Here is a 27,193-nt window from a genome sequence, read left to right as displayed (position 1 = left end):
AATATATATATATATATATATATATATATTTTTTTTTTTTTCATTTTATTTTGCTTTCTCGCTGTCTCCCGCATTAGTGAGGTAGCGCAAGTAAACAGACAAAAGAATGGCCCAACACACCCACATATACATTTATATACATACACGTCCACACACGCAAATATACATACCTATACATCTCAATGTACACATATATATACACACATAGACATATACATATGTACACATGTACATAATCCATACTTTCTGCCTTTATTTATTCCCGTTGCCACCTCGCCGCACATGGAATAACAACCCCCTCCCCCCTCATGTGTGCGAGGTGGCGCTAGGAAAAGACAACAAAGGCCCCATTCGTTCACACTCAGTCTCTAGCTGTCATATAATAATGAACCGAAACCACAGCTCCCTATCCACATCCCGGACCCACAGAACTTTCCATGGTTTACCCCAGACGCATCACATGCCCTGGTTCAATCCATTGACAGCACGTCGACCCCGGTATACCACATCGTTCCAATTCATTCTATTCCTTGCACGCCTTCCACCCTCCTTCATGTTCAGGCCCCGATCACTGAAAATCTTTTTCACTCATTCTTTCCACTTCCAATTTGGTCTCCCACTTCTTCTCGTTCCCTACTCCTCTGACACATATATCCTCTTGGTCAATCTTTCCTCACTATTCTCTCCATGTGATCAAACCATTTCAAAACACCCTCTTCTGCTCTCTCAACCACACTCTTTATATTTCCACACATCTCTCTTACCCTTACATTACTTACTCGATGAAACCCCCTTATACCACATATTATCCTCAAACATCTCATTTCCAGCACATCCACCCTCCTACGCACAACTCTATCCATAGCCCACGCCTCGCAGCCATACAACATTGTTGGAACCACTATTCCTTCAAACATACCCATTTTTGCTTTCCGAGATAATGTTCTCTACTTCCAAACATTCTTCAAGGCTCCCAGGATTTTCGCCCCCTCTCCCACCCTATGATTCACTTCCGCTTCCATTGTTCCATCCGCTGCCAGATCCACTCCCAGATATCTATAACACTTTACTTCCTCCAATATTTCTCCATTCAAACTTACCTCCCAATTGACTTGACCCTCAACCCTACTGTACCTAATAACCTTGCTCTTATTCATATTTACTCTTAACTTTCTTCTTTCACACACTTTACCTAATTCAGTCACCAGCTTCTGCAGTTTCTCACATGAATCAGCCACCAGCACTGTATCATCAGCGAACAACAACTGACTCTCTTCCCAAGCTCTCTCATCTACAACAGACTGCATAATTGCCCCTCTTTCCAAAACTCTAGCATTCACCTCCCTAACAGCTCCATCCATAAACAAATTAAAAAACCGTGGAGACATCACACACCTCTGCCGCAGACCTACATTCACTGAGAACCAATCACTTTCCTCTCTTCCTACATGTACACATGCCTTACATCTTTGATAAAAACTTTTCACTGCTTCTAACAACTTGCTTCCCACACCATATATTCTTAATACCTTACACAGAGCATCTCTATCAACTCTATCATAAGCCTTCTCCCAATCCATAAATGCTACACAAGATTCCAATTGCTTTTCTAAGTATTTCTCACAAACATTCTTCAAAGCAAACACCTGATCCACTCATCCTCTACCACTTCTGAAACCACACTGCTCTTCCCTAATCTGATGTTCTGTACATGCCTTCACCCTCTTAATCAATACCCTCCCGTATAATTTACCAGGAATACTCAACAAACTTATACCTCTGTAATTTGAGCACTCACTCTTATCCCCTTTGCCTTTGTATAATGGCACTATGCAAGCATTCCTCCAATCCTCAGGCACCTCACCAAGAATCATACATACATTAAATAACCTTACCAACCAGTCAACAATACAGTCACCCCCTTTTTTAATAGATTCCACTGCAATACCATCCAAACCTGCTGCCTTGCCGGCTTTCATCTTCCGCAAAGCTTTTACTACCTCTTCTCTGTTTACCAAATCATTTTCCCTAACCCTCTCACTTTGCACACCACCTCGACCAAAACACCCTCTATCTGCCACTTTATTATCAAACACATTCAACAAACCTTCAAAATACACACTCCATCTCCTTCTCACATCACCACTATTTGATATCACCTCCCCATTAGCCCCCTTCACTGAAGTTCCAATTTGCTCCCTTGTCTTACGCACTTTATTTACCTCCTTCCAAAACATCTTTTTATTCTCCCTAAAATTTAATGATACTCTATCACCCCAACTCTCATTTGCCCTCTTTTTCACCTCTTGCACTTTTCTCTTGACCTCCTGCCTCTTTCTTTTATACATCTCCCACTCATTTGCTTTTTTTCCCTGCAAAGAATCGTCCAAATGCCTTTCTCTTCTCTTTCACTAATAATCTTACTTCTTCATCCCACCACTCACTACCCTTTCTAATAAACCCACCCCCCACGCTTCTCATGCCACAAACATCTTTTGCGCAATCCATCACTGCTTCCCTAAATACATCCCATTACCCCCCACTCCCCTTACCTTCTTTGTTCTCACCTTTTTCCATTCTGTACTCAGTCTCTCCTGGTACTTCCTCACACAAGTCTCCTTCCCAAGCTCACTTACTCTCACCACTCTCTTCACCCCAACATTCTCTCTTCTTTTCTGAAAACCCCTACAAATCTTCACCTTCGCCTCCACAAGATAATGATCAGACATCCTTCCAGTTGCACCTCTCAGCTCATTAACATCCAAAAGTCTGTCTTTCGCGCGCCTATCAATTAACACGTAATCCAATAACGCTCTCTGGCCATCTCTCCTACTTACACACGTATACTTATGTATATCTCGCTTTTTAAACCAGGTATTCCCAATCACCAGTCCTTTTTCAGCACATAAATCATCAGGATCTTCACCATTTCCATTTACAACACTGAACATTCCATGTGTACCTATTATTCCCTCAACTGCCACATTACTCACCTTTGCATTCAAATCACCCATCACTATAACCCGGTCTCGTGTATGAAAACCACTAACACACTCATACAGCTGCTCCCAAAACACTTACCTCTCATGATATTTCCTCTCATGCCCAGGTGCATGTGTACCAATAATCACCCATCTCTCTCCATCAACTTTCAGTTTTACCCATATCAATCTAGAGTTTACTTTCTTACACTCAATCATATACTCCCACCACTCCTGTTTCAGGAGTAGTGCTACTCCTTCCCTTGCTCTTGTCCTCTCAATGTTTACCTAGCCCCGTCATGAAGTGGCTCGCAGTGGAAGAAATTGGAGTGGTGTGTGATTCTGAGGTGCCTATGGTGATTATATAAATCGGTTTGCATGAACCATATGTCTTGAAATAGAAATAGAAATCAGCAAGTGTAAAATGTGTTGTTGTGTGCTTGTAATGAAGTTTTGCCATGTGTGTGCAGGAACCGCTAACAACTAGCTGAAATATTTAGTTTGTTAAAATATAAATATTACTGCAGCCACTGCATAGGTCGTTACAATGATTGTCGAGGTTTGTTTGTAAAGGTTCATCGTGAGACATATTACAGTGATGAAATTTGTTCACGGATTAAGGTGTTTGCCAAGCCGTATGGTGTGCATGTTGACAGGAATTTATATGACTAAAAGATGCGAGTGACATTTGTCGGATGAATAATATGGATACAGATATTACAGTTGTTAGTGTACAGTTGTTAAAGTAACTTTGGGGAGGGGAGGGGGGTGGATGTTGATACTAAAGATTTGCAATAAGTGGTTGCTATGCCTATCGTTACGATACCTGTAGGGGGTTACTATTATTGGTAAGATAAACTTTGTTATAGGGTATTGCTGCAGTCATCCAATGGTTTTAATAGAAAGTACATTTTAGTAGCTATAAACTTGATATAGGGATTTATAGCTTATTAAATGAACTAGGATTTTTTTTCCTCGAAGACGTCTTACATTGATATTAGCTTGATTAATAGGCTTTATAGCGGGTGTAATTTAGTCGTTGTACCTCTGTTGCACTGATTATAATAGGCTGTATGAGTATTTCAGGGATTAAAGCTGCTATAATGACTCAATTTGTAATACTGACTTTGGTAGTATGAGACTGGAAGGCTGTTACAATAATGTAAATGTAACATTGTTATTAGCAGTGTTAAATTTATTTACAAGTTTGCAGTGAAATCAAGCTTAGAACGATTACCGTGTAACTTACCGACTGTCTTTAACAGTAGTATTGACAATGCGTTGGGTTATTTTAGCGATTTTAAATTCTTTTTGATTATATTAGAATAGCTTGTTTGTCACAATGACAGAGAGGGTGCTTAAATATGAAGTGAAAAGTAGGATTGTGGTTGAAAGCCCTCAGCTCCATTATTTTTTTTTTTTTTTTTTTATACTTTGTCGCTGTCTCCCGCGTTTGCGAGGTAGCGCAAGGAAACAGACGAAAGAAATGGCCCAACCCCCCCCATACACATGTATATACATACGTCCACACACGCAAATATACATACCTACACAGCTTTCCATGGTTTACCCCAGACGCTTCACATGCCTTGATTCAATCCACTGACAGCACGTCAACCCCGGTATACCACATCGCTCCAATTCACTCTATTCCTTGCCCTCCTTTCACCCTCCTGCATGTTCAGGCCCCGATCACACAAAATCTTTTTCACTCCATCTTTCCACCTCCAATTTGGTCTCCCTCTTCTCCTTGCTCCCTCCACCTCCGACACATATATCCTCTTGGTCAATCTTTCCTCACTCATCCTCTCCATGTGCCCAAACCACTTCAAAACACCCTCTTCTGCTCTCTCAACCACGCTCTTTTTATTTCCACACATCTCTCTTACCCTTACGTTACTCACTCGATCAAACCACCTCACACCACACATTGTCCTCAAACATCTCATTTCCAGCACATCCATCCTCCTGCGCACAAATCTATCCATAGCCCACGCCTCGCAACCATACAACATTGTTGGAACCACTATTCCTTCAAACATACCCATTTTTGCTTTCCGAGATAATGTTCTCGACTTCCACACATTCTTCAAGGCCCCCAGAATTTTCGCCCCCTCCCCCACCCTATGATCCACTTCCGCTTCCATGGTTCCATCCGCTGCCAGATCCACTCCCATATATCTAAAACACTTCACTTCCTCCAGTTTTTCTCCATTCAAACTCACCTCCCAATTGACTTGACCCTAAACCCTACTGTACCTAATAACCTTGCTCTTATTCACATTTACTCTTAACTTTCTTCTTCCACACACTTTACCAAACTCAGTCATTAGCTTCTGCAGTTTCTCACATGAATCAGCCACCAGCGCTGTATCATCAGTGAACAACAACTGACTCACTTCCCAAGCTCTCTCATCCCCAACAGACTTCATACTTGCCCCTCTTTCCAAAACTCTTGCATTCACCTCCCTAACAACCCCATCCATAAACAAATTAAACAACCATGGAGACATCACACACCCCTGCCGCAAACCTACATTCACTGAGAACCAATCACTTTCCTCTCTTCCTACACGTACACATGCCTTACATCCTCGATAAAAATTTTTCACTGCTTCTAACAACTTTCGTCCCACACCATATATTCTTAATACCTTCCACAGAGCATCTCTATCAACTCTATCATATGCCTTCTCCAGATCCATAAATGCTACATACAAATCCATTTGCTTTTCTAAGTATTTCTCACATACATTCTTCAAAGCAAACACCTGATCCACACATCCTCTACCACTTCTGAAACCACACTGCTCTTCCCCAATCTGATGCTCTGTACATGCCTTCACCCTCTCAATCAATACCCTCCCATATAATTTACCAGGAATACTCAACAAACTTATACCTCTGTAATTTGAGCACTCACTCTTATCCCCTTTGCCTTTGTATAATGGCACTATGCACGCATTCCGCCAATCCTCAGGCACCTCACCATGAGTCATACATACATTAAATAACCTTACCAACCAGTCAACAATACAGTCACCCCCTTTTTTAATAAATTCCACTGCAATACCATCCAAACCTGCTGCCTTGCCGGCTTTCACCTTCCGCAAAGCTTTCACTACCTCTTCTCTGTTTACCAAATCATTTTCCCTAACCCTCTCACTTTGCACACCACCTCGACCAAAACACCCTATATCTGCCACTCTATCATCAAACACATTCAACAAACCTTCAAAATACTCACTCCATCTCCTTCTCATCTCCTTCTCACATCACCACTACTTGTTATCACCTCCCCATTTGCGCCCTTCACTGCAGTTCCCATTTGCTCCCTTGTCTTACGCACTTTATTTACCTCCTTCCAGGACATCTTTTTATTCTCCCTAAAATTTAATGATACTCTCTCACCCCAACTCTCATTTGCCCTTTTTTTCACCTCTTGCACCCTTGACCTTCTCTTGACCTTCTGTCTCTTTCTTTTATACATCTCCCACTCAATTGCATTTTTTCCCTGCAAAAATCGTCCAAATGCCTCTCTCTTCTCTTTCACTAATACTCTTACTTCTTCATACCACCACTCACTACCCTTTCTAATCAACCCACCTCCCACTCTTCTCATGCCACAAGCATCTTTTGCGCAATCCATCACTGATTCCCTAAATACATCCCATTCCTCCCCCACTCCCCTTACTTCCATTGTTCTCACCTTTTTCCATTCTGTACTCAGTCTCTCCTGGTACTTCCTCCCACAGGTCTCCTTCCCAAGCTCACTTACTCTCACCTCCCTCTTCACCCCAACATTCACTCTTCTTTTCTGAAAACCCATACAAATCTTCACCCTCGCCTCCACAAGATAATGATCAGACATCCCTCCAGTTGCACCTCTCAGCACATTAACATCCAAAAGTCTCTCTTTCGCACGCCTGTCAATTAACACGTAATCCAATAACGCTCCCGGGCCATCTCTCCTACTTACATAAGTATACTTATGTATATCTCGCTTTTTAAACCAGGTATTCCCAATCATCAGTCCTTTTTCAGCACATAAATCTACAAGCTCTTCACCATTTCCATTTACAACACTGAACACCCCATGTATACCAATTTCCCTCAACTGGGAATACCTGGTTTAAAAAGCGAGATATACATAAGTATACTTATGTAAGTAGGAGAGATGGCCCGGGAGCGTTATTGGATTACGTGTTAATTGACAGGCGTGCGAAAGAGAGACTTTTGGATGTTAATGTGCTGAGAGGTGCAACTGGAGGGATGTCTGATCATTATCTTGTGGAGGCGAGGGTGAAGATTTGTATGGGTTTTCAGAAAAGAAGAGTGAATGTTGGGGTGAAGAGGGAGGTGAGAGTAAGTGAGCTTGGGAAGGAGACCTGTGGGAGGAAGTACCAGGAGAGACTGAGTACAGAATGGAAAAAGGTGAGAACAATGGAAGTAAGGGGAGTGGGGGAGGAATGGGATGTATTTAGGGAATCAGTGATGGATTGCGCAAAAGATGCTTGTGGTATGAGAAGAGTGGGAGGTGGGTTGATTAGAAAGGGTAGTGAGTGGTGGTATGAAGAAGTAAGAGTATTAGTGAAAGAGAAGAGAGAGGCATTTGGACGATTTTTGCAGGGAAAAAATGCAATTGAGTGGGAGATGTATAAAAGAGACAGGAAGTCAAGAGAAAGGTGCAAGAGGTGAAAAAGAGGGCAAATGAGAGTTGGGATGACAGAGTATCATTAAATTTTAGGGAGAATAAAAAGATGTTCTGGAAGGAGGTAAATAAAGTGCGTAAGACAAGGGAGCAAATGGGAACTTCAGTGAAGGGCGCAAATGGGGAGGTGATAACAAGTAGTGGTGATGTGAGAAGGAGATGGAGTGAGTATTTTGAAGGTTTGTTGAATGTGTTTGATGATAGAGTGGCAGATATAGGGTGTTTTGGTCGAGGTGGTGTGCAAAGTGAGAGGGTTAGGGAAAATGATTTGGTAAACAGAGAAGAGGTAGTGAAAGCTTTGCGGAAGATGAAAGCCGGCAAGGCAGCAGGTTTGGATGGTATTGCAGTGGAATTTATTAAAAAAGGGGGTGACTGTATTGTTGACTGGTTGGTAAGGTTATTTAATGTATGTATGACTCATGGTGAGGTGCCGGAGGATTGGCGGAATGCGTGCATAGTGCCATTGTACAAATGCAAAGGGGATAAGAGTGAGTGCTCAAATTACAGAGGTATAAGTTTGTTGAGTATTCATGGTAAATTATATGGGAGGGTATTGATTGAGATGGTGAAGGCATGTACAGAGCATCAGATTGGGGAAGAGCAGTGTGGTTTCAGAAGTGGTAGAGGATGTGTGGATCAGGTGTTTGCTTTGAAGAATGTATGTGAGAAATACTTAGAAAAGCAAATGGATTTGTATGTAGCATTTATGGATCTGGAGAAGGCATATGATAGAGTTGATAGAGATGCTCTGTGGAAGGTATTAAGAATATATGGTGTGGGAGGAAAGTTGTTAGAAGCAGTGAAAAGTTTTTATCGAGGATGTAAGGCATGTGTATGTGTAGGAAGAGAGGAAAGTGATTGGTTCTCAGTGAATGTAGGTTTGCGGCAGGGGTGTGTGATGTCTCCATGGTTGTTTAATTTGTTTATGGATGGGGTTGTTATGGAGGTAAATGCAAGAGTTTTGGAAAGAGGGGCAAGTATGAAGTCTGTTGGGGATGAGAGTGCTTGGGAAGTGAGTCAGTTGTTGTTCGCTGATGATACAGCGCTGGTGGCTGATTCATGTGAGAACCTGCAGAAGCTGGTGACTGAGTTTGGCAAAGTGTGTGGAAGAAGAAAGTTAAGAGTAAATGTGAATAAGAGCAAGGTTATTAGGTACAGTAGGGTTGAGGGTCAAGTCAATTGGGAGGTGAGTTTGAATGGAGAAAAACTGGAGGAAGTGAAGTGTTTTAGATATATGGGAGTGGATCTGGCAGCGGATGGAACCATGGAAGCGGAAGTGGATCATAGGGTGGGGGAGGGGGCGAAAATTCTGGGGGCCTTGAAGAATGTGTGGAAGTCGAGAACATTATCTCGGAAAGCAAAAATGGGTATGTTTGAAGGAATAGTGGTTCCAACAATGTTGTATGGTTGCGAGGCATGGGCTATGGATAGAGTTGTGCGCAGGAGGATGGATGTGCTGGAAATGAGATGTTTGAGGACAATGTGTGGTGTGAGGTGGTTTGATCGAGTGAGTAACGTAAGGGTAAGAGAGATGTGTGGAAATAAAAAGAGCGTGGTTGAGAGAGCAGAAGAGGGTGTTTTGAAGTGGTTTGGGCACATGGAGAGAATGAGTGAGGAAAGATTGACCAAGAGGATATATGTGTCGGAGGTGGAGGGAACGTGGAGAAGAGGGAGACCAAATTGGAGGTGGAAAGATGGAGTGAAAAAGATTTTGTGTGATCGGGGCCTGAACATGCAGGAGGGTGAAAGGAGGGCAAGGAATAGAGTGAATTGGAGTGATGTGGTATACCGGGGTTGACGTGCTGTCAGTGGATTGAATCAAGGCATGTGAAGCGTCTGGGGTAAACCATGGAAAGCTGTGTAGATATGTATATTTGCGTGTGTGGACGTATGTATATACATATGTATGGGGGGGGGGCCATTTCTTTCGTCTGTTTCCTTGCGCTACCTCGCAAACGCGGGAGACAGCGACAAAGTATAATAAAAAATAAAAAAAAATATATATATAAAACTAAAAGTTGATGGAGAGAGATGGGTGATTATTGGTGCATATGCACCTGGGCATGAGAAGAAAGATCATGAGAGGCAAGTGTTTTGGGAGCAGCTGAATGAGTGTGTTAGTGGTTTTGATGCACGAGACCGGGTTATAGTGATGGGTGATTTGAATGCAAAGGTGAGTAATGTGGCAGTTGAGGGAATAATTGGTATACATGGGGTGTTTAGTGTTGTAAATGGAAATGGTGAAGAGCTTGTAGATTTATGTGCTGAAAAAGGAGTGATGATTGGGAATACCTGGTTTAAAAAGTGAGATATACATAAGTATACTTATGTAAGTAGGAGAGATGGCCAGAGAGCATTATTGGATTACGTGTTAATTGACAGGCGCGCGAAAGAGAGACTTTTGGATGTTAATGTGCTGAGAGGTGCAACTGGAGGGATGTCTGATCATTATCTTGTGGAGGCTAAGGTGAAGTTTTGTATGGGTTTTCAGAAAAGAAGAGTGAATGTTGGGGTGAAGAGGGTGGTGAGAGTAAGTGAGCTTGGGAAGGAGACTTGTGTGAGGAAGTACCAGGAGAGACTGAGTGCAGAATGGAAAAAGGTGAGAAGAATGGAAGTAAGGGGAGTGGGGGAGGAATGGGATGTATTTAGGGAATCAGTGATGGATTGCGCAAAAGATGCTTGTGGCATTAGAAGAGTGGGAGGTGGGTTGATTAGAAAGGGTAGTGAGTGGCGGGATGAAGAAGTAAGAGTATTAGTGAAAGAGAAGAGAGAGGCATTTGGACGATTTTTACAGGGAAAAAATGAAATTGAGTGGGAGATGTATAAAAGAAAGAGACAGGAGGTCAAGAGAAAGGTGCAAGAGGTGAAAAAGAGGGCAAATGAGAGTTGGGGTGAGAGAGTATCATTAAATTTTAGGGATAATAAAAAGATGTTCTGGAAGGAGGTAAATAAAGTGCGTAAGACAAGGGAGCAAATGGGAACTGCAGTGAAGGGCGCAAATGGGGAGGTGATAACAAGTAGTGGTGATGTGAGAAGGAGATGGAGTGAGTATTTTGAATGTTTGTTGAATGTGTTTGTTGATAGAGTGGCAGATATAGGGTGTTTTGGTCGAGGTGGTGTGCAAAGTGAGAGGGTTAGGGAAGATGATTTGGTAAACAGAGAAGAGGTAGTAAAAGCTTTGCGGAAGATGAAAGCTGACAAGGCAGCAGGTTTGGATGGTATTGCAGTGGAATTTAGTAAAAAAGGGGGTGACTGTATTGTTGACTGGTTGGTAAGGTTATTTAATGTATGTATGACTCATGGTGAGGTGCCTGAGGATTGGCGGAATGCGTGCATAGTGCCATTGTACAAAGGCAAAGGGGATAAGAGTGAGTGCTCAAATTACAGAGGTATAAGTTTGTTGAGTATTCCTGGCAAATTATATGGGAGGGTATTGATTGAGAGGGTGAAGGCATGTACAGAGCATCAGATTGGGGAAGAGCAGTGTGGTTTCAGAAGTGGTAGAGGATGTGTGGATCAGGTGTTTGCTTTGAAGAATGTATGTGAGAAATACTTAGAAAAGCAAATGGATTTGTATGTAGCATTTATGGATCTGGAGAAGGCATATGATAGAGTTGATAGAGATGCTCTGTGGAAGGTATTAAGAATATATGGTGTGGGAGGCAAGTTGTTAGAAGCAGTGAAAAGTTTTTATCGAGGATGTAAGGCATGTGTACGTGTAGGAAGAGAGGAAAGTAATTGCTTCTCAGTGAATGTAGGTTTGCGGCATGGGTGTGTGATGTCTCCATGGTTGTTTAATTTGTTTATGGATGGGGTTGTTATGGAGGTGAATGCAAGAGTTTTGGAAAGATGGGCAAGTATGAAGTCTGCTGGGGAGCAGAGAGCTTGGGAAGTGAGTCAGTTGTTGTGCGCTGATGATACAGCGCTGGTGGCTGATTCATGTGAGAAACTGCAGAAGCTGGTGACTGAGTTTGGTAAAGTGTGTGAAAGAAGAAAGTTAAGAGTAAATAAGAGCAAGGTTATTAGGTACAGTAGGGTTGAGGGTCAAGTCAATTGGGAGGTGAGTTTGAATGGAGAAAAACTGGAGGAAGTGAAGTGTTTTAGATATCTGGCAGTGGATCTGGCAGCGGATGGAACCATGGAAGCGGAAGTGGATCATAGGGTGGGGGAGGGGGCGAAAATTCTGGGAGCCTTGAAGAATGTGTGGAAGTCGAGAACATTATCTCGGAAAGCAAAAATGGGTATGTTTGAAGGAATAGTGGTTCCAACAATGTTGTATGGTTGCGAGGCGTGGGCTATGGATAGAGTTGTGCGCAGGAGGATGGATGTGCTGGAAATGAGATGTTTGAGGACAATATGTGGTGTGAGGTGGTTTGATCGAGTAAGTAACGTAAGGGTAAGAGAGATGTGTGGAAATAAAAAGAGCGTGGTTGAGAGAGCAGAAGAGTGTGTTTTGAAATGGTTCGGGCACATGGAGAGAATGAGTGAGGAAAGATTGACCAAGAGAATATATGTGTCGGAGGTGGAGGGAACGAGGAGAAGAGGGAGACCAAATTGGAGGTGGAAAGATGGAGTGAAAAAGATTTTGTGTGATCGGGGCCTGAACATGCAGGAGGGTGAAAGGAGGGCAAGGAATAGAGTGAATTGGAGCGATGTGGTATACCTGGGTTGACGTGCTGTCTGTGGATTGAATCAAGGCATGTGAAGCGTCTGGGGTAAACCATGGAAAGCTGTGTAGGTATGTATATTTGCGTGTGTGGACGTATGTATATACATGTGTATGGGGGTGGGTTGGGCCATTTCTTTCATCTGTTTCCTTGCGCTGCCTCGCAACCGCGGGAGACAGCGACAAAGCAAAAAAAAAAAAAAAATATATATATATATATATATATATATATATATATATATATATATATATATATATATATATATATATATATATATATATATATATATAGAAGGCGACTAGAGGGGACGGGAGTGGGGGGCCAGAAATCCTCCCCTCGTATTTTTTAACTTTCTAAAATGGGAAACAGAAGAAGGAGTCACACAGGGAGTGCTCATCCTCCTCGAAGGCTCAGACTGGGGTGTCTAAATGTGTGTGGATGTAACCAAGATGTGAAAAAAGGAGAGATAGGTAGTATGTTTGAGGAAAGGAACCTAGATATTTTGGCTCTGAGTGAAACGAAGCTCAAGGGTAAAGGGGAAGAGTGGTTTGGGAATGTCTTGGGAGTAAAGTCAGTGGTTAGTGAGAGGACAAGAGCAAGGGATGGAGTAGCAGTACTCCTGAAACAGGAGTTGTGGGAGTATGTGATAGAATGTAAGAAAGTAAATTCTCGATTAATATGGGTAAAACTGAAAGTTGATGGAGAGAGATGGGTGATTATTGGTGCATATGCACCTGGGCATGAGAAGAAAGATCATGAGAGGCAAGTGTTTTGGGAACAGCTGAATGAGTGTGTTAGTGGTTTTGATGCAAGAGACCGGGTTATAGTGATGGGTGATTTGAATGCAAAGGTGAGTAATGTGGCAGTTGAGGGAATAATTGGTATACATAGGGTGTTCAGTGTTGTAAATGGAAATGGTGAAGAGCTTGTAGATTTATGTGCTGAAAAAGTACTGGTGATTGGGAATACGTGGTTTAAAAAGCGAGATATACATAAGTATACGTATGTAAGTAGGAGAGATGGCCAGAGAGCGATATTGGATTAGGTGTTAATTGACAGGCGCACGAAAGAGAGACTTTTGGATGTTAATGTGCTGAGAGGTGCAACTGGAGGGATGTCTGATCATTATCTTGTGGAGGCGAGGGTGAAGATTTGTATGGGTTTTCAGAAAAGAAGAGTGAATGTTGGGGTGAAGAGGGTGGTGAGAGTAAGTGAGCTTGGGAAGGAGACTTGTGTGAGGAAGTACCAGGAGAGACTGAGTACAGAATGGAAAAAGGTGAGAATAATTGAAGTAAGGGGAGTGGTGGAGGAATGGTATGTATTTAGGGAATCAGTGATGGATTGAGCAAAAGATGCTTGTGGCATGAGAAGAGTGGGAGGTGGGTTGATTAGAAAGGGTAGTGAGTGGTGGGATGAAGAAGTAAGATTATTAGTGAAAGAGAAGAGAGAGGCATTTGGACGATTTTTGCAGGGAAAAAATGAAATTGAGTGGGAGATGTATAAAAGAGACAGGAGGTCAAGAGAAAGGTGCAAGAGGTGAAAAAGAGGGCAAATGAGAGTTGGGGTGAGAGAGTATCATTAAATTTTAGGGAGAATAAAAAGATGTTCTGGAAGGAGGTAAATAAAGAGCGTAAGACGGGAGCAAAAGGGAACTTCAGTGAAGGGCGCAAATGGGGAGGTGATAACAAGTAGTGGTGATGTGAGAAGGAGATGGAGTGAGTATTTTGAAGGTTTGTTGAATGTGTTTGATGATAGAGTGGCAGATTTTTTTTTTTTTTTTTTTGCTTTGTCGCTGTCTCCCGCGTTTGCGAGGTAGCGCAAGGAAACAGACCAAAGAAACGGCCCAACCCACCCCCATACACATGTATATACATACATCCACACACGCAAATATACATACCTACACAGCTTTCCATGGTTTACCCCAGTCGCTTCACATGCCTTGATTCAATCCACTGATAGCACGTCAACCCCGGTATACCACATCGCTCCAATTCACTCTATTCCTTGCCCTCCTTTCACCCTCCTGCATGTTCAGGCCCCGATCACACAAAATCTTTTTCACTCCATCTTTCCACCTCCAATTTGGTCTCCCTCTTCTCCTCGTTCCCTCCACCTCCGACACATATATTCTCTTGGTCAATCTTTCCTCACTCATTCTCTCCATGTGCCCGAACCATTTCAAAACACCCACTTCTGCTCTCTCAACCACGCTCTTTTTATTTCCACACATCTCTCTTACCCTTACGTTACTTACTCGATCAAACCACCTCACACCACACATTGTCCTCAAACATCTCATTTCCAGCACATCCATCCTCCTGCGCACAACTCTATCCATAGCCCACGCCTCACAACCATACAACATTGTTGGAACCACTATTCCTTCAGATATACCCATTTTTGCTTTACGAGATAATGTTCTCGACTTCCACACATTCTTCAAGGCTCCCAGAATTTTCGCCCCCTCCCCCACCCTATGATCCACTTCCGCTTCCATGGTTCCATCCGCTGCCAGATCCACTCCCAGATATCTAAAACACTTCACTTCCTCCAGTTTTTCTCCATTCAAACTCTCCTCCCAATTGACTTGACCCTGAACCCTACTGTACCTAATAACCTTGCTCTTATTCACATTTACTCTTAACTTTCTTCTTTCACACACTTTACCAAACTCAGTCACCAGCTTCTGCAGTTTCTCACATGAATCAGCCACCAGCGCTGTATCATCAGCGAACAACAACTAACTCACTTCCCAAGCTCTCTGCTCCCCAGCAGACTTCATACTTGCCCCTCTTTCCAAAACTCTTGCATTCACCTCCCTAACAACCCCATCCATAAACAAATTAAACAACCATGGAGACATCACACACCCCTGCCGCAAACCTACATTCACTGAGAACCAATCACTTTCCTCTCTTCCTACACGTACACATGCCTTACATCCTCGATAAAAACTTTTCACTGCTTCTAACAACTTGCCTCCCACACCATATATTCTTAATACCTTCCACAGAGCATCTCTATCAACTCTATCATATGCCTTCTCCAGATCCATAAATGCTACATACAAATCCATTTGCTTTTCTAAGTATTTCTCACATACATTCTTCAAAGCAAACACCTGATCCACACATCCTCTACCACTTCTGAAACCACACTGCTCTTCCCCAATCTGATGCTCTGTACATGCCTTCACCCTCTCAATCAACATCCTCCTATATAATTTACCAGGAATACTCAACAAACTTATACCTCTGTAATTTGAGCACTCACTCTTATCCCCTTTGCCTTTGTACAATGGCACTATGCACGCATTCCTCCAATCCTCAGGCACCTCACCATGAGTCATACATACATTAAATAACCTTACCAACCAGTCAACAATACAGTCACCCCCTTTTTTAATAACTTCCACTGCAATACCATCCAAACCTGCTGCCTTGCCGGCTTTCATCTTCCGCAAAGCTTTTACTACCTCTTCTCTGTTTACCAAATCATTTTCCCTAACCCTCTCACTTTGCACACCACCTCGACCAAAACACCCTATATCTGCCACTCTATCATCAAACACATTCAACAAACCTTCAAAATACTCACTCCATCTCCTTCTCACATCACCACTACTTGTTATCACCTCCCCATTTGCGCCCTTCACTGAAGTTCCCATTTGCTCCCTTGTCTTATGCACTTTATTTACCTCCTTCCAGAACATCTTTTTATTCTCCCTAAAATTTAATGATACTCTCTCACCCCAACTCTCATTTGCCCTTTTTTTCACCTCTTGCACCTTTCTCTTGACCTCCTGTCTTTTTCTTTTATACATCTCCCACTCAATTTCATTTTTTCCCTGCAAAAATCGTCCAAATGCCTCTCTCTTCTCTTTCACTAATACTCTTACTTCTTCATCCCACCACTCACTACCCTTTCTAATCAACCCACCTCCCACTCTTCTCATGCCACAAGCATCTTTTGCGCAATCCATCACTGATTCCCTAAATACAACCCATTCCTCCCCCACTCACCTTACTTCCATTGTTCTCACCTTTTTCCATCCTGTACTCAGTCTCTCCTGGTACTTCCTCACACAAGTCTCCTTCCCAAGCTCACTTACTCTCACCACCCTCTTCACCCCAACATTCACTCTTCTTTTCTGAAAACCCATACAAATCTTCACCTTAGCCTCCACAAGAGAATGATCAGACATCCCTCCAGTTGCACCTCTCAGCACATTAACATCCAAAAGTCTCTCTTTCGCACGCCTGTCAATTAACACGTAATCCAATAACGCTCTATGGCCATCTCTCCTACTTACAGAGTGGCAGATATAGGGTGTTTTGGTCGAGGTGGTGTGCAAAGTGAGAGGGTTAGGGAAAATGATTTGGTAAACAGAGAAAAGGTAGTAAAAGCTTTGCAGAAGATGAAAGCTGGCAAGGCAGCAGGTTTGGATGGTATTGCAGTGGAATTTATTAAAAAAGGGGGTGACTGTATTATTGACTGGTTGGTAAGGTTTTTTAATGTATATATGACTCATGGTGAGGTGCCTGAGGATTGGCGGAATGCGTACATAGTGCCATTGTACAAAGGCAAAGGGGATAAGAGTGAGTGCTCAAATTACAGAGGTATAAGTTTGTTGAGTATTCCTGGTAAATTATATGGGAGGATATTGATTGAGAGGGTGAAGGCATGTACAGAGCATCAGATTGGGGAAGAGCAGTGTGGTTTCAGAAGTGGTAGAGGATGTGTGGATCAGGTGTTTGCTTTGAAGAATGTATGTGAGAAATACTTAGAAAAGCAAATGGATTTGTATGTAGCATTTATGGATCTGGAGAAGGCATATGATAGAGTTGATAGAGATGCTCTGTGGAAGGTATTAAGAATATATGGTGTGGGAGGCAAGTTGTTAGAAGCAGTGAAAAGTTTTTATCGAGTATGTAAGGCATGTGTACGTGTAGGAAGAGAGGAAAGTGATTGGTTTTCAGTGAATGTAGGTTTGCAGCAGGGGTGTGTGATGTCTCCATGGTTGTTTAATTTGTTTACGGATGGGGTTGTTAGGGAGGTAAATGCAAGAGTTTTGGAAAGAGGGGCAAGTATGAAGTCTGTTGGGGATTGAGAGAGCTTGGGAAGTGAGTCAGTTGTAGTTCGCTGATGATACAGCGTTGGTTTCTGATTCATGTGAGAAACTGCAGAAGCTGGTGACTGAGTTTGGTAAAGTGTGTGAAAGAAGAAATTTAAGAGTAAATGTGAATAAGAGCAAGGTTATTAGGTACAGTAGGGTTGAGGGTCAAGTCAATTGGGAGGTAAGTTTGAATGGAGAAAAACTGGAGGAAGTGAAGTGTTTTAGATATCTGGGAGTGGATCTGGCAGCGGATGGAACCATGGAAGCGGAAGTGGATTATAGGGTGGGGAAGGGGGCGAAAATCCTGGGAGCCTTGAAGAATGTGTGGAAGTCAAGAACATTATCTCGGAAAGCAAAAATTGGTATGTTTGAAGGAATAGTGGTTCCAACAATGTTGTATGGTTGCGAGGTGTGGGCCATGGATAGAGTTGTGTGCAGGAGGATGGATGTGCTGGAAATGAGATGTTTGAGGAGAATGTGTGGTGTGAGGTGGTTTGATCGAGTAAGTAACGTAAGGGTAAGAGAGATGTGTGGAAATAAAAAGAGCGTGGTTGAGAGAACAGAAGAGGATGTTTTGAAATGGTTTGGTCACATGGAGAGAATGAGTGAGGAAAGATTGACCAAGAGGACATATGTGTCACAGTTGGAGGGAACGAGAAGTGGGAGACCAAATTTTAGGTGGAAAGATGGAGTGAAAAAGATTTTGAGTGATCGGGGCCTTAACATGCAGGAGGGTGAAAGGTGTGCAAGGAATAGAGTGAATTGGAACGATGTGGTATACTGGGGTCGACGTGCTGTCAATGGATTGAACCAAGGCATGTGAAGCGTCTGGGGTTAACCAATGAAAGTTCTGTGGGGCCTGGATGTGGAAAGGGAGCTGTGGTTTCGGTTCATTATTACATGACTGCTAGAGACTGAGTGTAAACGAATGCGGCCTTTGTTGTCTTTTCATAGCGCTACCTCGCACACATGAGGGGGGAGGGTGTTGTAATTCCATGTGTGGCAGGATGGCGATGGGAATGAATAAAGGCAGACAGTATGAATTATGTACATGGGTATATATGTATATGTCTGTGTGTGTATGTATATGTATACATTGAGATGTATAGGCACGTATATGTCCTGTGTCTGGACTTGTGTGTATATACATGTGTATGTGAATGGGTTAGGCCATTCTTTCGTGTGTTTCCTTGCGCTACCTCGATAACGCTGGAGACAGCCAGAAAACAAAATGAATAAATATGAATATATATATATATATATATATATATATATTATATATATATATATATATATATATATATATATATATATATATATATCTTTTTTTTCTTTTAAACCATTCACCATTTCCCGCGTTAGCGAGGTAGCGCTAAGAACAGAGGACTGGGCCTTTTTTGGAATATCCTCAACTGGCCCCCTCTGTTCCTTCTTTTGGGGAAAAAAAAAAAAAAAAAAAAGTGAGGGGAGGATTTCCAGCCCCCCGCTCCCTCCCCTTTTAGTCGCCTTCTACGACACGCAGGGAGTACGTGGGAAGTATTCTTAATCCCCTATCCCCAGGGATATATATATATATATATATATATATATATATATATATATATATATATATATATATATATATATATATATCCCTGGGGATAGGGGAGAAAGAATACTTCCCATGTATTCCCTGCGTGTCGTAGAAGGCGACTAAAAGGGAAGGGAGCGGGGGGCCGGAAATCCTCCCCTCTCGTTTTTTTTTAATTTTCCAAAAGAAGGGACAGAGAAGGGGGCCAGGTGAGGATATTCCCTCAAAGGTCCAGTCCTCTGTTCTTAACGCTACCTCGCTAATGCGGGAAATGGCGAATAGTATGAAAAAAAAAAATATATATATATATATATATATATATATATATATATATATATATATATATATATATATATATATATATATATGTATATATATATATATATGTCGTAGAAGGCGACTAAAGGGGACGGGAGAGGGGAGCTAGAAACCATCCTCTCCTTGTATTTTAACTTTCTAAAAGGGGAAACAGAAGAAGGAGTCATGCAGGGGAGTGCTCATCCTCCTCGAAGGCTCAGATTGGTGTGTCTAAATGTGTGTGGATGTAACCAAGATGAGAAACAAGGAATGATAGGTAGTATGTTTCAGGAAAGGAACCTGGATGTTTTGGCTCTTAGTGAAACGAAGCTGAAGGGTAAAGGGGAAGAGTGGTTTGGGAATGTCTTGTGAGTAAAGTCAGGGGTTATTGAGAGGACAAGATCAAGGGAAGGAGTAGCACTACTCCTGAAACAGGAGTGGTGGGAATATGTGATAGAGTGTAAGAAAATAAACTCTAGATTGATATGGGTAAAACTGAAAGTTGATGGAGAGAGATGAGTGATTATTGGTGCATATGCACCTGGGCATGAGAAGAAATATCACGAGAGGCAAGTGTTTTGGGAGCAGCTGAATGAGTGTGTTAATGGTTTTGATGCACGAGACTGGGTTTTAGTGATGAGTGATTTGAATGCAAAGGTGAGTAATGTGGCAATTGAGGGAATAATTGGTATACATGGTGTGTTCAGTGTTGTAAATGGAAATGGTGAAGAGCTTGTAGATTTATATGCTGAAAAAGGACTGGTGATTGGGAATACCTAGTTGAAAGAGAGAGATATACATAAGTATACGTATGTAAGTAGGATAGATGGCCAGAGAGCGTTATTGGATTACATGTTAATTGATCGGTGCGCAAAAGTGAAACTTTTGGATGTTAATATGCTGAGAGGTGCAACTGGAGGGATGTCTGATCATTATCTTCTGGAGGCGAAGGTGAAGATTTGTAGAGGCTTTCAGAAAAGAAGAGAGAATGTTGGGGTGAAGAGAGTGGTGAGAGTAAGTGAGCTTGGGAAGGCGACTTGTTTGAGGAAGTACCAGGAGAGACTGAGTACAGAATGGAAAAAGGTGAGAACAAAGGAGGTAAGGGGAGTGGAGGAGGAATGGGATGTATTTAGGGAAGCAGTGATGGCTTGTGCAAAAGATGCTTGTTGTATGAGAAGCTTGGGAGGTGGGCAGATTAGAAAGGGTAGTGAGTGGTGGGATAAAGAAGTAAGATTATTTGTGAAAGAGAAGAGAGAGGCATTTGGACGATTTTTGCAGGGAAATAATGCAAATGAATGGGAGATTTATAAAAGAAAGAGGCAGGAGGTCAAGAGAAAGGTGCAAGAGGTGAAAAAGAGGGCAAATGAGAGTTGGGGTGAGAGAGTATCATTAAATTTTAGGGAGAATAAAAAGATGTTTTGGAAGGAGGTAAATAAAGTGCATAAGACAAGGGAACAATGGGAACTTCAGTGAAGGGGGCTAATGGGGAGGTGATAACAAGTAGTGTTGATGTGAGGAGATGGAGTGAGTATTTTGAAGGTTTGTTGAATGTGTTTGATGATAGAGTGGCAGATATAGGGTGTTTATGTAGAGGTGGTGTGCAAAGTGAGAGGGTTAGGGAAAATGATTTTGTGAACAGAGAAGAGGTAGTAAAAGCTTTGCGGAAGATGAAAGCCGGCAAGGCAGTGGGTTTGGATGGAATTGCGGTGGAATCTATGAAAAAAAGGAGACGACTGTATTGTTGACTGGTTGGTAAGGTTATTCAATGTATGTATGATTCTTGATGAGGTGCCTGAGGATTGGCGGAATGCTTGCATAGTGCCATTGTAGAAAGGCAATGGACAAAGGTGAGTGCTCAAATTACAGAGGTATAAGTTTGTTGAGTATTCCTGGGAAATTATATGGGAGGGTATTGATTGAGAGGGTGAAGGCATGTACATAGCATCAGATTGGGGAAGAGCATTGTGGTTTCAGAAGTGGTAGAGGATGTGTGGACCAGGTATTTGCTTTAAGGAATGTATGTGAGAAATACTTAGAAAAGCAAATGGTTTTGTATGTAGCATTTATGGATCTGGAGAAGGCATATGATAGAGTTGATAGAGATGCTCTGTGGAAGGTATTAAGAATATATGGAGTGGGAGGCAAGTTGTTAGAAGCAGTGAAAAGTTTTTATCAAGGATGTAAGGCATGTGTACGTGTAGGAAGAGATGAAAGTGACTGGTTCTCAGTGAATGTAGGTTTGCGGCAGGTGTGTTTGATGTCTCCATAGTTGTTTAATTTGCTTATGGATGGGGTTGTTAGGGAGGTGAATGCAAGACTTTTCGAAAGAGGATCAAGTATGCAGTCTGTTGTGGATGATAGAGCTTAGGAAGTGAGTCAGTTGTTGTTCGCTGATGATACTAGCGCTGGTGGCTGATTCATGTGAGAAACTGCAGAAGCTGGTGACTGAGTTTGGTAAAGTGTGTGAAAGAACAAAGTTGAGAGTAAATGTGAATAAGAGCAAGGTTATTAGGTACAGTAGGGTTGAGGGTCAAGTAAATTGGGAGGTTAGTTTGAATGGAGTAAAACTGGAGGAAGTGAAGTGTTTTAGATATTTGGGAGTGGATTTGGCAGCGGATGGAACCATGGAAGCGGAAGTGAATCATGGGGTGGGGGAAGGGACGAAAAGTCTGGGAGCATTGAATAATGTGTGGAATCGAGAACATTATCACGGAAATCAAAAATGGGTATGTTTGAAGGTATAGTGTTTCCAACAATGTTGTATGGTTGTGAGATGTGGGCTATGGATAGAGTTGTGCGCAGGAGGATGGATGTGCTGCTAATGAGATGTTTGAGGACAATATGTGGTGTGAGGTGGTTTGATCGATTAAGTAATGTAAGGGTAAGAGATATGTGTGGTAATAAAAAGAGAGTGGTTGAGAGAGCAGAAGAGGGTGTTTTGAAATTATTTGGTCTGATGGAGAGAATGAGTGAGGAAAGATTGACCAAGAGGATATATGTGTTGGAGGTGGAGGGAACGAGGGGAAGTGGGAGACCAAATTGGAGGTGGAAAGATGGAGTGAAAAAGATTTTGAGTGATCAGCGCCTGAACATTTAGGAGGGTGAAAAGCGTGCAAGGAATAGAGTGAATTGGACGATGTGGAATACCGGGGTCGACGTGCTGTCAGTGGATTGAACCAGGGCATGTGACGCGTCTGGGGTAAACCATGGAATGTTCTGTGGGGCTTGGATGTGCAAAGGGAGCTTTGGTTTTGGTGCATTATTACATGACAGCTAGAGACTGAGTGTGAACAAGTTGGGCCTTTGTTGTTTTTTCCTAGCGCTAGCTCGCACACATGAGGGGGGTGGGGGTTGTTATTTCGATGTGTGGCAAGGTGGCGATGGAAATGAATAATGAAATGAATATATATTTGTATGTAGCATTTATGGATCTGGAGAAGGCATATGATAGAGTTGATAGAGATGCTCTTTGGAAGGTATTAAGAATATATGGTGTGGGAGGCAAGTTGTTAGAAGCAGTGAAAAGTTTTTATCGAGGATGTAAGGCATGTGTACGTGTAGGAAGAGAGGAAAGTGATTGGTTCTCAGTGAATGTAGGTTTGCGGCAGGGGTGTGTGATGTCCCCATGGTTGTTTAATTTGTTCATGGATGGGGTTGTTAGGGAGGTGAACGCAAGAGTTTTGGAAAGAGGGGCAAGTATGAAGTCTGTTGTGGATGAGAGAGCTTGGGAAGTGAGTCAGTTGTTGTTCGCTGATGATACAGCGCTGGTGGCGGATTCATGTGAGAAACTGCAGAAGCTGGTGACTGAGCTTGGTAAAGTGTGTGAAAGAAGAAAGTTAAGAGTAAATGTGAATAAGAGCAAGGTTATTAGGTACAGTAGGGTTGAGGGTCAAGTCAATTGGGAGGTGAGTTTGAATGGAGAAAAACTGGAGGAAGTGAAGTGTTTTAGATATCTGGGAGTGGATCTGGCAGCGGATGGAACCATGGAAGTGGAAGTGGATCATAGGGTGGGGGAGGGGGCAAAAATTCTGGGAGCCTTGAAGAATGTGTGGAAGTCGAGAACATTATCTCGGAAAGCAAAAATGGGTATGTTTGAAGGAATAGTGGTTCCAACAATGTTGTATGGTTGCGAGGCGTGGGCTATGGATAGAGTTGTGCGCAGGGGGATGGATGTGCTGGAAATGAGATATTTGAGGACAATGTGTGGTGTGAGGTGGTTTGATCGAGTAAGTAACGTAAGGGTAAGAGAGATGTGTGGAAATAAAAAGAGCGTGGTTGAGAGAGCAGAAGAGGGTATTTTGAAATGGTTTGGGCACATGGAGAATGAGTGAGGAAAGATTGACCAAGAGGATATATGTGTCGGAGGTGGAGGGAACGAGGAGAAGAGGGAGACCAAATTGGAGGTGGAAAGATGGAGTGAAAAAGATTTTGTGTGATCGGGGCCTGAACATGCAGGAGGGTGAAAGGAGGGCAAGGAATAGAGTGAATTGGAGCGATGTGGTATACCGGGGTTGACGTGCTGTCAGTGGATTGAATCAAGGCATGTGAAGCGTCTGGGGTAAACCATGGAAAGCTGTGTAGGTATGTGTATTTGCGTGTGTGGACGTATGTATAATCATGTGTATGGGGGTGGGTTGGGCCATTTCTTTCGTCTGTTTCCTTGCGCTACCTCGCAAACGCGGGAGACAGCGACAAAGCACAAAAAAAAAATATATTTTTATTATTTTGCTTTGTTGCTGTCTCCCGCGTTTGCGAGGTAGCGCAAGGAAACAGACGAAAGAAATGGCCCAACACACCCCCATACACAATGTATATATATACACGTCCACACACGCAAATATACATATCTATACATCTCAATGTACACATATATATACACACACAGACACATACATATATACCCATGCACACAATTCACACTGTCTGCCTTTATTCATTCCCATCGCCACCTCGCCACACATGGAATACCATCCCCCTCTCCCCTCATGTGTGCGAGGTAGCACTAGGAAAAAACAACAAAGGCCCCATTCGTTCACACTCAGTGTCTAGCTGTCATGCAATAATGCCCGAAACCACAGCACCCTTTCCACATCCAGGCTCCACACAACTTTCCATGGTTTACCCCAGACGCTTCACATGCCCTGATTCAATCCACTGACAGCACGTCAACCCCAGTATACCACATCGTTCCAATTCACTCTATACCTTGCCCGCCTTTCACCCTACTGCATGTTCAGGCCCCGACCACACAAAATCTTTTTCACTCCATCTTTCCACTTGCAATTTGGTCTCCCACTTCTCCTCGTTCCCTCCACCTCCGACACATATATCCTCTTGGTCAATCTTTCCTCACTCATTCTCTCCATGTGTCCAAACCATTTCAAAACACCCTCTTCTGCTCTCTCAACCACGCTCTTTTTATTTCCACACATCTCTCTTACCCCTACATTACTTACTCGATCAAACCACCTCACACCACACATTATCCTCAAACATCTCATTTCCAGCACATCCACCCTCCTGCGCACAACTCTATCCATAGCCCACGCCTCGCAACCATACAACATTGTTGGAACCACTATTCCTTCAAACATAGCCATTTTTGCTTTCCGAGACAATGTTCTCGACTTCCACACATTCTTCAAGGCTCCCAGGATTTTCGCCCCCTCCCCCACCCTGTGATTCACTTCCGCTTCCATGGTTCCATCCGCTGCCAGATCCACTCCCAGATATCTAAAACACTTTACTTCCTCCAGTTTTTCTCCATTCAAACTTACCTCCCAATTGACTTGACCCTCAATCCTACTGTACCTAATAACCTCGCTCTTATTCACATTTACTCTTTAACTTTCTTCTTTCACACACTTTACCAAACTCAGTCACCAGCTTCTGCAGTTTCTCACATGAATCAGCCACCAGCGCTGTATCATCAGCGAACAACAACTGACTCACTTCCCAAGCTCTCTCATCCACAACAGACTTCATACTTGCCCCTCCTTCCAAAACTCTTGCATTCACCTCCCTAACGACCCCATCCATAAACAAATTAAACAACCATGGAGACATCACACACCCCTGCCGCAAACCTACATTCACTGAGAACCAATCACTTTCCTCTCTTCCTACACATACACATGCCTTACATCCTCGATAAAAACTTTTCACTGCTTCTAACAACTTGCCTCCCACACCATATATTCTTAATACCTTCCACAGAGCATCTTTATCATCTCTATCATATGCCTTCTCCAGATCCATAAATGCTACATACAAATCCATTTGCTTTTCTAAGTATTTCTCACATACATTCTTCAAAGGAAACACCTGATCCATACATCCTCTACCACTTCTGAAACCACACTGCTCTTCCCCAATCTGATGCTCTGTACATGCCTTCACCATCTTAATCAATACCCTCCCATATAATTTACCAGGAATACTCATCAAGCTCATACCTCTGAAATTTGAGCACTCACTCTTATCCCTTTTGCCTTTGTACAATGGCAATATGCACGCATTCTGCCAATCCTCAGGCACCTCACCATGAGTCATACATACATTAAATAACCTTATCAACCAGTCAACAATACAGTCACCCCCTTTTTTAATAAATTCCACTGCAATACCATCCAAACCTGCTGCCTTGCCGGCTTTCATCTTCCGCAAAGCTTTTACTACCTCTTCTCTGTTTACTAAATCATTTTCCCTAACCCTCTTACTTTGCACATCCCCTCTACCATAACATATATATATATATATATATATATATATATATATATATATATATATGATTCACATGCCCTGGTTCTATCCGTTGACAGCACATAGACCCCGGTATACCACATCGTTCCAATTCACTCTATTCCTTGCACGCCTTTCACCCTCCTGTATGTTCAAGCCCTGATTGCTCAAAATCTTTTTCACTCCATCCTTCAACTTCCAATTTGGTCTCCCACTTCTCATTCCCTCCACCTCGGACACATATATCCTCTTTGTCGATCTTTCCTTACTCATTCTCTCCATGTGACCAAACCATTTCAATACACCCTCTTCTGCTCTCTCAATCATGCTCTTTATTACCACACATCTCTCTTACCCTTTCATTACTTACTCGATCAGACCACCTCACAACAGATATTGTCCTCAAACATCTCATTTCCAACACATCCACCCTCCCCTGCACAACTCCTCTTATTACTATTATTTTTTTTTTTATTTACTTAATCGCTGTCTCCCGCATTAACAAGGTAGCTCAAGGAAACAGAAAAAAGAATGGCCCAACCCACCTACATACACATGTATATACATAAATGCCCACACACAAACATGTACATATCTATACATTTCAATGTACACATACAGACATACACATGTACATATTCATACTTGCTGCCTTCATCCATTCCCTGCCACGCATGAAATAGCAACCCCCCCCCCACACACACACACACACAATTTTGTCTCCCGCTTCTTGTTCCCTCCACCTATGACACGTATATTCTCTTTGTCAATCTTTCCACACATGGGGTAAACCATGGAAAGTTTTGTGGGGCCTGGATGTGGAAAGGGAGCTGTTGTTTCAGTGCATTACACATGGCAGCTAGAGACTGAGTGTGAACAAATGTGGCCTTTGTTGTCGTTTTTTGGCGCAACCTCGCGGGGGGAATGTGGTGTCATTCCATGTGTGGCAGGATGGTGGCAGGAATAGATGAAGGCAGCATGTATGAATACATATGTACATTTGTATAATTGGGAAGTGAGTTTGAATGGAGAAAAACTGGAGGAAGTGAAGTGTTTTAGATATCTGAGAGTGGATCTGGCAGCGGATGGAACCATGGAAGCGGAAGT

Source organism: Panulirus ornatus, chromosome 12 (assembly GCF_036320965.1).
Source record: "Panulirus ornatus isolate Po-2019 chromosome 12, ASM3632096v1, whole genome shotgun sequence".
Lineage (NCBI taxonomy): Eukaryota > Metazoa > Arthropoda > Malacostraca > Decapoda > Palinuridae > Panulirus > Panulirus ornatus.
This window is presented reverse-complemented; position numbering follows the sequence as displayed.